Source organism: Zalophus californianus, chromosome 6 (genome assembly GCF_009762305.2).
Source record: "Zalophus californianus isolate mZalCal1 chromosome 6, mZalCal1.pri.v2, whole genome shotgun sequence".
Lineage (NCBI taxonomy): Eukaryota > Metazoa > Chordata > Mammalia > Carnivora > Otariidae > Zalophus > Zalophus californianus.
In genome coordinates this window covers 11,827,770-11,840,097 of record NC_045600.1, presented here as the reverse complement: position 1 = coordinate 11,840,097, position 12,328 = coordinate 11,827,770, and the positions used below count along the sequence as shown (strand labels likewise).

Here is a 12,328-nt window from a genome sequence, read left to right as displayed (position 1 = left end):
TTTGATCTTTAACACTTGTTCTTTGCTCACAGAGCCGGGACTTTCTGGAAGGTGGCTGATTCCATGTCTGGGGGTGGGGGTGAGGGGATTAAGATGGAAAGTTTTGGATCATCTTTCTGTTGCCAGAAAAGAAGAATGCTTTCAAGGATGCCAAGGGCATCCCAGAAGTGCTCGCATGAACAGGGTGACAATTTGACCATTTAATAAGGCGATTAATTGGAGCATTCATGAAAGGCCAGGAATTCATAATGATATGCAAATGAGAAAAATTCATCTAAGGTACAAAAAGGTAGTTGAGTGATTTGAGGCGGATGACTAGTAGGATACAGTTACTTTTTCTTCTAGTCAATAGGGGAGTGTTACTGCATAGAGTACTTTGTTTCTTCCGTAAGGCGGGTGGCTGGTTCTAACGACAGGAGACCTAGGTGTGAGCCTCGGATTCACTCCTGACCCGTCTCTGTTCTGCATGACGCAGGGACCACCTCCTACAGGCTGCATTTCCGGGCTTCTGGCAAGGCCTGGCCAGTGGGAGGGAAGCTGAGGGCAAGGGGAGAGGAGCCAGGGGATCTCTCCCTACTCTTCTCTGTCTCCTGCAGTGCCTAGCCGTGGTTACATCCCCTCCCAACATCACCTCCGTAGCTACAGCTGCTGGTACCAGCTTCTTCTGGGGCCCCTAGTCCTCTGGCTCCGGTAGCACTTTTTCCTTTTTCTTTTTTTTAAGATTTTATTTATTTATTTGACAGAGAGGGAGCACAAGCAGGGGGAGTGGGAGAGGGAGAAGCAGGCTTCCCGCTGAGCAGGGAGCCCAGTGTAGGGCTTGATCCCAGGACCCTGGGATCATGACCTGAGCCGAAGGCAGACGCTTAATGACTGAGCCCCCCAGGTGCCCCTGCACTTTCTTCTTTTCTGTCCCACCAGCCCAAAGGTGCCAGCAATTCTTTCTTGCTGCTAATCTCGGTTACCTCACCATCCTCTGTTGGCTTCTTAGCTATAGAACCAATTCCCTTTGATAAATTCCCTCTGTGGAAACTATTGAAATGACCTCTGTTTTCCTGGTTGGTATCCGACAGATTATGTCATTGTTTCTATCTGCATAAGCAGGGAAGAACAAACACCAGGAACTGCGGGTAAACCAAATAATCTCAGAATCAACAGACACAGTAGCAAGGGCAGGAAGGGTTGATGAACACTGTGGTCACATAAAACCCAAGCAGAGGGGACCCACAGCTGACTGGCACGGGCAGGCACACGCAAGAAGCAGGGAGAAAGAGAGCTTGACAGGGTGTTCCCCAGCGACAACTCATCAGATGCTCTCAGGAAAGGAGCTCACTTTGCTGATTCAACCCCTCACCAAGTAGAAGATGAAAGTTTTAGGTGGCCTTATGTTAATTACAATAAAATTTGAATAAAGAACTGCGTAAGTTTCAAATAATATTGTTGCACCAGATCAGCACATCCTAATAGGGTAATGGGCTAGATGTCTTAGCCCAGAAACATTTAAAGATAGAAGCAGTTCTGGGAAAAAAAGCCAAGCATGGCAGGTGCCATCTGTGTCCTGTCTGTCTCCGCCAGGGGGGACACATCATTCCCTCACCTGTCTGACTCCAAGCCCTGCAGCTCTTTACCTGAGAGCTGTCTGTGGCCATGGGAGCCTACTTGGCTCCCCCAGGGCAGCCTGGAGGTGTCCAGCTCCAGGATAGCCCTCAACCAATAACTGCAGGAAGCACTGGTTAGATATTCTAGCTCCCCTGCTTCCCACTTGGAAGAACTCTGGGCTATGATCTATACCGTCTCCCATATTTCTGGGCAGGACTGTCCCGGTTGGCTCACAGTGGTAACCTGCTTGCCAGCATGGCTGCTCTGGATCATTCCCTTTCCAGTCTCACGTCCCCACTTCCTGCCTGCCAGGCGATTCCTAGAATCACCTCCCTAAGAAACTACTTCCGCTCATATTCTTGTCTCTGAGTCTGCTTCTCAGGGAGCCCTGGCTAAAGCACTAGTTTTAAAAATAAACTCATCTAGGATAAGTTTAGATTTTGAGAAAGGTCACAAAGATAATCTGTCAGATACTGAGGTTCTGAGATCCAACCAGTCACACAGACTTCTCGTACCTAGTTCTGATTGTCGACTTCTTTTTTCTAAAAAACTTTAATGAAGGTATAATTGATATACAAAGAACTGTATATATTTAGTGTGTACAATGTGGTGGGTTTAGAAATATGCCAACAGTTGTGAAACCAATACCACGATCAAGGTAACACACATATCCAACACTTCCCAGAGTGTCTTTATATACCCCCTTTTTTGTTGTTTGTTTGTTTGTTAAAACATTTAACATAAGATCTACCCTCTTAATACATTTTGAAGAGTGTAATACATATTGTTGACTATAGGCACGATCTCCAGAACTTAGTCATCTTCCACGATGGAAACTTTATGCCCAGACACTACCTGATCACTTACCATATGTCAAATCTAAGAGATTGACATTGGTATACTACCAGTAAGTAGACTCCAGACCTTATTCAGATTGTATCAGTTTTTCTACTAATGTCCTTGTCCTGTTCTTGAACGCATCCTGGCAGCCATGTTCCACGCAGACGTTGTGTCTCCTTAGCCTCCCCTGTTCTGCGGCAGCTTTTCTGACTTTCCCTGTTTTGCATCACCTGACGTCATGAAGAGTGCGGTCAGGTATTTTGTGAAACGTCCCTGGGTTTGGATTTGTCAGATGTTTTTCTCGTGGTCAGATGACAATGATGGGTTTGGCGGCGGAATATCTCTCAGGTGAAGTATTCTTCTCATTACATCATCTCAGGGAAGATACCACATTTGAAAACTTAAAAAAAAAAATCCATAAAAAAACATATACTTAAAATTCCCAAGTCATCACAAGTAAAAGTTTTTGTTTGGTTGGCGCTTTTTTTTTTTTTTTTTTTTTTTAATAAAAAGAGACCCAACCTAGAAGCCTGGGACTTCTGTTGAATCACTTTAAATTGTGTACGTGGGTCCATGTGCCAGCCAAGAATCAATGAGCCAATAGCCCAATTCTCTGTCCTCAGCTTGTCCGAGAAAGTGTCCTCTGTTTTTGGGCAAGTCTTTGGTAAGATGAATGACCCCCCTTGGAAGGGAAAAAATATTACTGAGACCCTAGGATAATATAAAAGTGCAATAAAGAATAAATAAATGTAGCAATAATCCTGACAAGGTAATATATCAAGTATGGAATAACGAGTTAAGGCCATGGGTTACCTGTTTGAGAATGAACGTCAAGTATGAGTATCATAGTAAGTTGTACAACCACTGTGCTTCTGAATGTTTTGTCTGCCGCGTGAGGGATCTGAAGTATCCAAAAGATTCAGATGCACTGCCTGCGACTGCATTTTAAATTGCTTACAGACATTGAATTCATCATATTTATAATTGAGAAAAATGGATTTTCTGCATTCTGTTGATTAGATGTATGTGAAAAAACCAACCATTAAGGAAAGTCCACAGAATTGTGGGGGCTTCTCCCCGCCCCCATAGAAAAGTCCCTTGGGTGTTAAATCATCCATCAGTGGGTTACAGAGGGAACAACAACACCCCCCTTCCCTCCACACACACTTTTAAAGCTGTTAGCATCTGGGCCACTGAAGGAGGCAGGCACTCTTGGAGGCTTTGGGCATTTTCACATCTTTCATCTTATTTTATCCGCACAAGAACCTGGTGGTATTATCTTCATTTGACAAATGAGGACACTAACTGTGTAATTTAGAATGCATTTGACTGCAAGAAAGAGAGTGCTGGACCAAAAAGAACTTCAACAGCAATAGCTTCATTATCTCCTTGAAAAGTAGTCCTGGTAGTGCAGGGCTGGTTGATTCAGGGGCTCCCCAACACCAGGTCCTGGCTTCTCTGTGATTCTTCCCACTATTCTTCATGGTCACAAAGTGCTTGGGGTGAGGTCATCCTTTAAATGGTCTATGACCTGGAAGTATCCTCTAGGGACTTCCCATCCCCCTCTGACCACCAGGCGAAGATGAGTTTAAACTACTCAGAACAAAAAGTTGGGTTGCTTCTTCCTGAAGACTGTCGTGGGTCCTGAGGCTCTGAGATCCAACTAGTCACACCTTTTATTGCACAGATGGGAACACTGTGGGTGGGAGGAATTGGGCTCAGGGTCACAAAGTGAGGAGACTGGAATTAAGGGCCTCTAGCTCCTGGTTCTTGATATGCTCTCTTGTTTACTATACCTGGTCGTTTCGCAGGTGGACACTGAAAAAAGTGAGTGTGTACAGAGGCACTTTATTTTTTTAAAGATTTGTTTTAGAGAGAGAGAGTGTGTGCGCAGGGGCAGAGGTAGAGGGGAAGAAAGTCTCAAGCAGATTCTGCACCAAGTGCAGAGCCTGACACGGGGCTCGATCTCATGACCCTGAGATCAGGAACCGAGCCGAAAACAAGAGTCGGACTGAGCCACCCAGTCACCCCTAGAGAGGCACTTTAGAAGAGCTTTTGGAAGCATGGACTGTGGAGCTAGGCTGCTGGGTTTGTATCCTGGCTCAGCTACCCATCGGGTACGTGACCTTGGGCAAGTTACATAATCTCTCTGTCCTCATCTGAAAAGTAACCGGACTGCTTCTTTGGGTTGTTGTAAGGAGTAAATGAGTGAGTATGCATAAAGGCTTTGGAGCACTTAGCAAGCTTTTAAATTATCATTGCACTCCTGGTACGTGCCCAGCACTGTGCTATATGTTCACAACCATCTAGTCTTTACGACATCTCTATTGTTAACCGACTTAGTTCACAGATGAGGAAATTAAAGCATAGGAATGTCAAGTGCCTTACACGGGGTCCTGCAGCTGAGGCCACGCTGAGCATCACACCCACGTCTGGCTGGCTCCAGAAGGCTCAGTGCTCAATCACCTTTCTGTTCTGTCCCCTCCGATCGACGTTCTGCCTCTTGGTTCCTCTATTTCTGGTGAAAGAGGCCAGCGAGGTCGAGGCCCAAGTTCACAGTCACTTAGCTGGTCAACAAAACAGGAGCCAGGATGCAGGGATGCTCTCTCCACCCCACACTTCCCCTGCAGGGCAGAGGCTCCCGGGTTCCGACAGCGGGCCTTGTCCCAGCCACCCTGACAAGCAGTCCTTCCTGGGTCAGACCAGAATCTGTCCTGCTTTAATTCATGCCCGTCTTCTTCCACTGACTTCTCTTCTTCTTCTAGTCTAGGTGACTCATTAGCTTATGAGTCAATGAGCCCTCCCAGCTACCACCCACCACTGCCTTGTTTGTCTCCATCTGTCCATTTCAGTACCTCTCCTTGAGGATGTGGCCAATGCTTACCTGTGCCAACTTCATGGACAAGTGGGCCAGGGTTTCTAGGGAAACTCCTGCATGGTCTCAGCTAAACTTCAGCAGGACCTGGCTTCTCCCTGGGCTCGGCAATGAAGCATCTCCTTCCTGACATTTTCTTTCCTTGTACCTCTCAGACAACTTACCTGCCACCGGACTGGGGAATCCTGTGACCATTTCCAATATGTGAGCTAGGGGTGGGGACACTGTTCTCTGGACCTGCGCTGTCCATTGGGGCAGCAAGTGGCCACATGTGGCTATTCAAATTGATTGAAAGTAAATAAAATTTAAAATCCCGTTCCTCAGCTGCACCAGCCAAGTTTCCCATGTCCGGTACCTGGAAGCAGCTGGTGCCTTCTATATGGGACAGTGCAGAGAGAGAACATTTCCATCATTGCAAAAAGTTCTATTGGACAGCCCTCAGAATCGTCTGGAGGACTTGTTAAAACATCTAAACCTGGCCTCACCCCCAGTTTCTGCCTTATAGCTCTGGGGGCGGCTTGGAGGATTTTCATTTCTAACAATTTCCTAGGTGATGTCACAACGACATCCACACTTTGGTCCAGGTGTCCACTTTGAGAACTTCTGTATTCACCCGCCACTGGGAGAGCCTTCTTCAAAGACTCCATGTGCTGATCCTGAGCTGCTGATGGGAGAGAGTGATGGGTAGACACAGCTCCCTCAGCTGAGCTTCCAGAAGGAGCCTGAGACGAGCTTTTTAAAAAGTGAACGTTAGAGGGGCAGAGAGTAATCCTGCGCCCCCATCGATTGCCTGGGCTTCATTTCCACTTGTCTGTAACTTCTGAGGAGGCGTGAGCTCGATTCCAAGCGTGATCACCGTCCTTCTCCAATGACCAATACAAAGTGAGGAACCAGTCCAACATGACCTAAGATGTTGCTCCTCGGTTGCAGCTTTCCCTCCACCTTGAACCTTCCAAGACCTGCTGGCACCCAGTGCCTCCTCTTTCGAAGAGGCGAGGTTGGGTACAGGAAAGAACACTGGATTTGGAGTTAAAAGATTTGGATTCAAGGGGCGCCCGCGTGGCTCAGTTGGTTAAGCGGCCGATTCTTCATTTCGGCTCACGTCATGATCTCAGGGTCGTGGGATCGAGCCCCACGTCAGGCTCCACACTCAGCATGGAGTCTGCTCGAGATTCTCTCTCTCCTTCTGCCCCTGCCCCTGCTCGCACGCATGCACTCTCTTTCTGTCTAAAATAAATAAGTAAAATCTTTTTTTTTTTAAAGAAAAGATTTGGATTTGAGTCCCTGTGTGACCTTGAGCATTGCCCCCTCTGAGCTCAGTCATGGGGACATAATGGCCATGGTAGTTTATAAACTGCTTTATGCTCAAGTAATCTACTATATGGATTTTGTTTGTAAATCATGGGGTACTGTCCAAACCTGAGGCCCCACAGCTTGGGGTATAAACATTAGAGCACAGGTTATATTCAATCACTTATTGGTTTATATGTACATCTCACGACAGCCTGAGAGTTCCTTGAGGCAGGGCTCCTGTTCATCTATTAATCTTTGGGCCCCCTAGTGCTTGACTTGAGGTCCAGCAAATAGTTACACTAATAATGATTATTATACTCAAACACACAGTACTTATTATGTGTCAAGCACTGTTCTAATGTATTAATTCATTTAATTCTTACTGCATTCCCATGAGGTATGTATTACTGTTAGGAAATCACACATAATAGATGCTTACTAGATATTTATTGACGCATCTAGGGCGGGACTTCTTCAACTTGAACTCGCATAGGAATTATCGGGGAATCTTGACCTTGTTAAAATGCACTTTCTGATTCAGCATGGCTGGGGTGGGGCCTGGGATTCTGCATTTCCAATAGGCTCTCAGGTGATGCTGCCAGTCAGCAGACCACACTGTGGGTATCAAAGATCTAGATCATTTAATAGACTGTCAAACAGGAAACATCCAGTCCCTTGCTGGAGTGGAGGCAGGGGCAGGAAACGCTCTAGAAAAAAAAAAAAAAACATGTCTTACTTGGGTAGCAAGAGGATTACAGATCGTCAGGCTAGACGCTTTTTGAGAGGATGATGAAGTCAGTCAACCAAAGCAGCTTTTAAAGTCTCGTTGGAACAGTCTGTTCTCGTGGTTTCCAGGTGAGGAGCACTTTCCAACATGAGCCATGGAGTGTTCAGGGGCTGGGGCCACACGTCTGACTTTAACAGGGAGCCCAGCAGCCGCCGTCAGATCTCCTGGAGTCCGCCCTCCAGGGAGGGCCGGGAGACCTTCCCAAGAAAGCCACAAGTGTGAATGAAACGTGGCCTCAGAGTCAAAAGTGGGTTCAAAGCCAGTGTCTTCACTTAGAAGCTGTTCAACCCGTGGCAAGTTACTTCTCCCTGTAGTTCTGTTTTCTTACTGTGCCACAGAGATCGTACTGGGTTTGGCCAGGGCAGCTGAAGCTCCTGGAGGATTTAAAAAGAGAGCGACTTTGGTGCAGGGCACTTGTTACATGGGAGATCACAGGGCTGGGAAGCCAAAGGGATAAGGTGAGGCAGCGCAGAGATGAGCAGGAAGGCAGCCAAGGGCTGGCAGGCCCCAGGGAGGTGACAGTGTTCCTGCCACCCAGGGGCCGGGTCACCGGGCTGAGGCTGGAACCACAGAGAAATACCATTGCTTCTCCCTTTCGCCCCACCTTCCGATCTCCCACCACTGTCTCCCTTGGCCCAACCCTTGGCCAGAAGCTCTCTGGGAAGCGCAGCCCGCAGGGGTCAGCCTGCGTGGCAAATCTGGAACAGGGCAGGAAAGGGGAGGCGTGGCTCTGAGGGCCAACGGGCTCAGGACCCCAGGCCACAGGTTCGAGGACTCGGTGGAAAGGTCTGCGTGGATGCCCGGAACACAGGGCCACCGCACTAATAAAGCATGGGCCCTTCCGCTCCCCTGGAGACAGCCAACTTCCGCGGGGCTAACCATGCATTCTGGGATGACGTTCTAGCTATCAGCAACCTGTCTTTTCCCACCCCTATGTGTGCGGGGACTCCAGGCTCTGCAATTTAGGCAAATTCTCCGCTGGCCTCTCAGGATCCTGTGACATGTAGGAAGGGGTTTCTCGGACCAAAGGACCACGTGGCGTGGGGCAAGCTGCTGAAGTTGACTGCAGGGACGTTAGCAAGGCAGGGCCGGGAGGGGGGCCTGGACAGCCCTGTCTCTGAGTCGTCCATTCGCACATTCACTCTCGCACAAGCAGTTACTGAGCCAGAATCACGCTAGGGGCTAGAAATGCAGGGGGTGTTCTAGTCTGGTGGTGAAACAGGCCTGCAAATTAAGGTTTTAGTCAGGGCTATCTCGGTTGTAAGAAACAGAAACCCATCTAAAAAACTCAAGTGTAAAGGGGTTTTACCGAAAGGGGTGAGGCAATCTGACGGAATGGAAGTTGTGCAAGTGTGGCAGGACCTCATGGCAACTGCCCCATCTTTTCTCTGCCTCTGCCCTCTGTCCTCCCTGAGCCCCCACAAATCAGACCCCACATTTCCCCCGCTCCTGGATGACTTCTGGCTTCCCTGGATGGCAGCGGTCTCAAGCCTTGAGCCCTGGCGATGGTACAAATCCAGCCCACTCTCACCGACAGACTGAGATCGCCGGTCCCTGGGTCACATGACTGAGAGAGGCCCTGGCCCTGCCCGGCTCTCTGGAGTCAGACTCCCCGGCCCCGGCCCCGGGGAATGGGAGGAGGGTGAGGGCCCTGCAGGCTGCCTTGGGAAGGGCAGTTTCCCTGTACCAAAGTAGCTCCTGTCTCCTGCAAGAAATAATTACAGACCTGGCCTGGGAAGATCAGATACAGAAAAGCATTTAAAGTGACAATAGTGACTGTATTATTACATCACACAGTAAAAGCTCTTTTCTTTTCTTTCTTTTTTTTTTTTTTTTCACAAACACGCCTCAAATGCTTTAATAGAATTTAGCTTTTCCTTCAACGGTCTTTTCATAGTCAAACAACAAAAAATACCCAGTGTTAAAACCACTTAATAAACTTACAAACTTGAAAAATTAGACACTTCAGACAGGCAATAAACTTCGTATTATGAAAGCAGTATATTCCAAGTTTCAAAGGTTTGACAAGTTCTGCAGAATATTTTTGCCAGTAGATGGAAACTCCACAATCTTCTGCCAAGTAGGACTGTCATTCACTGGTTTGAGGTCGAATCCATTTCAAGGCATGTCGTGGTGGCACAGTAATGCTGGGGTGATAAAATGTGCAGTCAGGTCTTGTACACTGAGTATTAAATCTGCAGTGTTTTGGATGATAGAAGGGACATTCCATTTTCTTACAAGCCGGGAAACAACAGCACAGCTAACTACTAGAAGGTGAGGCTGGTGTTGCAACTGGTTTTGGAGGCAGTACTGGAATTCTTCTACTCCTATGAGTGAAGGGACAATCCGGTTTAGTACATTTTGCAACATATTTACAATTTGGATGAACAAACAAACATTTTTCAGCAAACTTACAATTGGGGAAGGCTTTGCAAGGTGAAACAGGATGATGGTAAGCACACTCATCCCCATTTTTACAGGCAGGCCAGTACTTGCAACGCTCCAAAAGTTCTTCTGGTTTCTGGACCACACTCAGTTCACTCATCTCAGCATTTGAGAAGCTACCATTTGGGTCATCGAGCTGCCTGCTCATCAACTGCAAGTGCTGTGGGTGGAGGAGACCTCTGAGTCCCTTGTTTGAGGCTGCAGTTTGGTTTACAGGTTTCACTCCTTCAAAGCACATGTCCTCCTCTTGATCTGACATGTATCCTGGGGGGCTGGGGACACCATCCAGCGTCACTATAAACTTCGGACTTGCAGGTTTCTCTGGGTGTACAAGATCTCGTGTCTGCATCAGGTGTCCTGAAAGTACCCAAAGGGTATCTGCAGTCTTCATCCCAACTCTTGGTTTGGTGCCACTACTATTTCCTCAGACAGCTTTGGCTTCTTCAGAATAAATGGTCTTGTGTCTGCATGGACCATGGATTCCATGCCATAGTAATCTTGACTGATCTGTAGAGTTTCTGCCATTACTGGGTCAATTTGCAGTCGGGATAACAACTGCCTCTGTTGAGTTCCTTGGCTTTTTTCTATATTATCTCCCTTTGTTTCCTCTTCTTTAATGGGGGTACTTATTCTGGGGGTCCTGCTTTGCCCCCGGACCATTTCTGCCAGCAATTCTTCTTGAGAAGTTCGAGTTCTGGGAGCAGCTGGAAGTGTCTGTTTCTGTGAGACTGTAGAATAGTTAGTTGTTTTTGTTACAGATTCTTGAGCTTCAGATATAGCCTTCAAAATTAGATTCTTGTTAGCTTGTTTAGAAGGTGGAAGTGAAGGTCTCCTTTCAGGCTTTGCTGGCACTGACACACTGCTGCAGATGCTTCCTGTACGAGACCCACAGTCATCATCTTCCTCCTCCTCTTCTCCATCATGACTGAATTATTTTACTTTAACAACCGAACTTACCACAGGCAACTTTCTCTTCCGAAAGTTTTCTTCCTCAATACTCATTTTTTTCTGAGTTGTTTCTGAAAAAAGGACTCTAAGTCTCTTCTAACCTGTTAAGCATTTCCGGTTCACACAAATGTCCTGTTTCATATGCCCGGCTGTTCTGTGTATCAGGTTGCTTGGCAGCATGAATACTGTTTGGCTGCTGCTGAAATTGCAACCCGTTTAAATGAGCACCACTATCTGCATTTCGACTTGCAGGTGGTCGATAAATTTCAATAGAAGGGCGAGAAGAACCATATGCAAGTGTCACTGTAGGTTTTTTCTGAGATAAGGGATTCTCCTGCACAAAATTGAGGTCCTCATCAATGAGATCATCTGGTTCTGGCTTAATAACAATCACATCTTCGGAGGGTGCTGGCTCCCTCAGAGGCTTCACAGTTGACATTAATCGGGTTGCAGCTCCATCATCATAAGTCTGTCTGACAGTAGTGGTTTTTTGCTCCTGTGAACTAGTAGAAAACCTGGAATCTCTTTTTTCAGGTCTAGTGCTAGCAACCGCAAAAGGCGGCACTTCGGCTTCATGCCTTCTCTCATCTCCCCGACTGAAACAGCTTTTGTTTGAAGACACGTTATTATCAAAGATGTTAGTATCAGAAGACTTAAGACTGGAAGGGTCAGTTGTAACAGAGTGAAGTTCATCTAACACACCAATGAAGCCATACGGTGAATCGAATTGTGTTGTTCCCTAGAAACAGGGACAGGTCCTCTGTCATTTGGTCCTGACTTTTCTTGTTGGCCACCATCACCATAATGTAATCAGGAAGTTCTTCATCAACATAAGCTCCTAATTCTTGCAATTTCCCCTTAATGGCGCTCGGGATCTTGCGGCTGATCTCGGTGCCGCTTTCCATGGCTCCCGGCGGGCTCACCACTGTGCGGCGCCTCCCTTACCCAGAGCCCCGCACCGGCTTCCGGCCCCACAGCTCCGCCGCCGCAGCCGCCAGCCACCAGCGCGATCTGCGTGACCCGCCAGTAAAAGCTCTTTTCATACGTTGACCTCTTTGAGGCCTCAAGCCAGCCTCAGAAGTCAGCAGTATCATTATGTCCATCTCCCCATTTTACAGATGAGGAAACTGAGGCGTAGGAGGTTGAATCCATGGCCTGAGGTCAGACGGGTTGGAGCGGACAGCAGCCCCATCTCTGGGCCCCGTGCCCGAGGCCTGTGTTTCAGACGAGAAGCCCTTTGGTAAGGTCATGTTCAACCCTCAACCTCCAGGAATGCTCCCTCCAAACAAAACCTTCCTTGTGTTAAAGGTTTTCTGGGGCACCACCATCCATCTTCACAACATTTTCATCTTCCCAAATAGAAATTTTGTGCTCATTAAACAATTGCCTTCTCTTTAAAAAAAAAAAAAAAAAAGGCTTTATTTTCTAAGAGCAGTTTTAGGTTCATAGCAAAATTGAGGAGAAGGTACAGAGATTTTTGACCCCCAGCCCCCACTCATGCATAGTCTCCCTGTTATCAACATCCTTACCAGAGTATTACATTT

The 12,328-nt window shown here is 47.3% G+C and overlaps 1 pseudogene; it reads right to left on the bottom strand.

The window, feature by feature from the left end:
* Positions 1-9,347: 9,347 nt before the first annotated feature.
* LOC113909640 lies at positions 9,348-11,689 on the bottom strand (annotated as a pseudogene).
* Between the last annotated feature and the right edge of the window lie 639 nt (positions 11,690-12,328).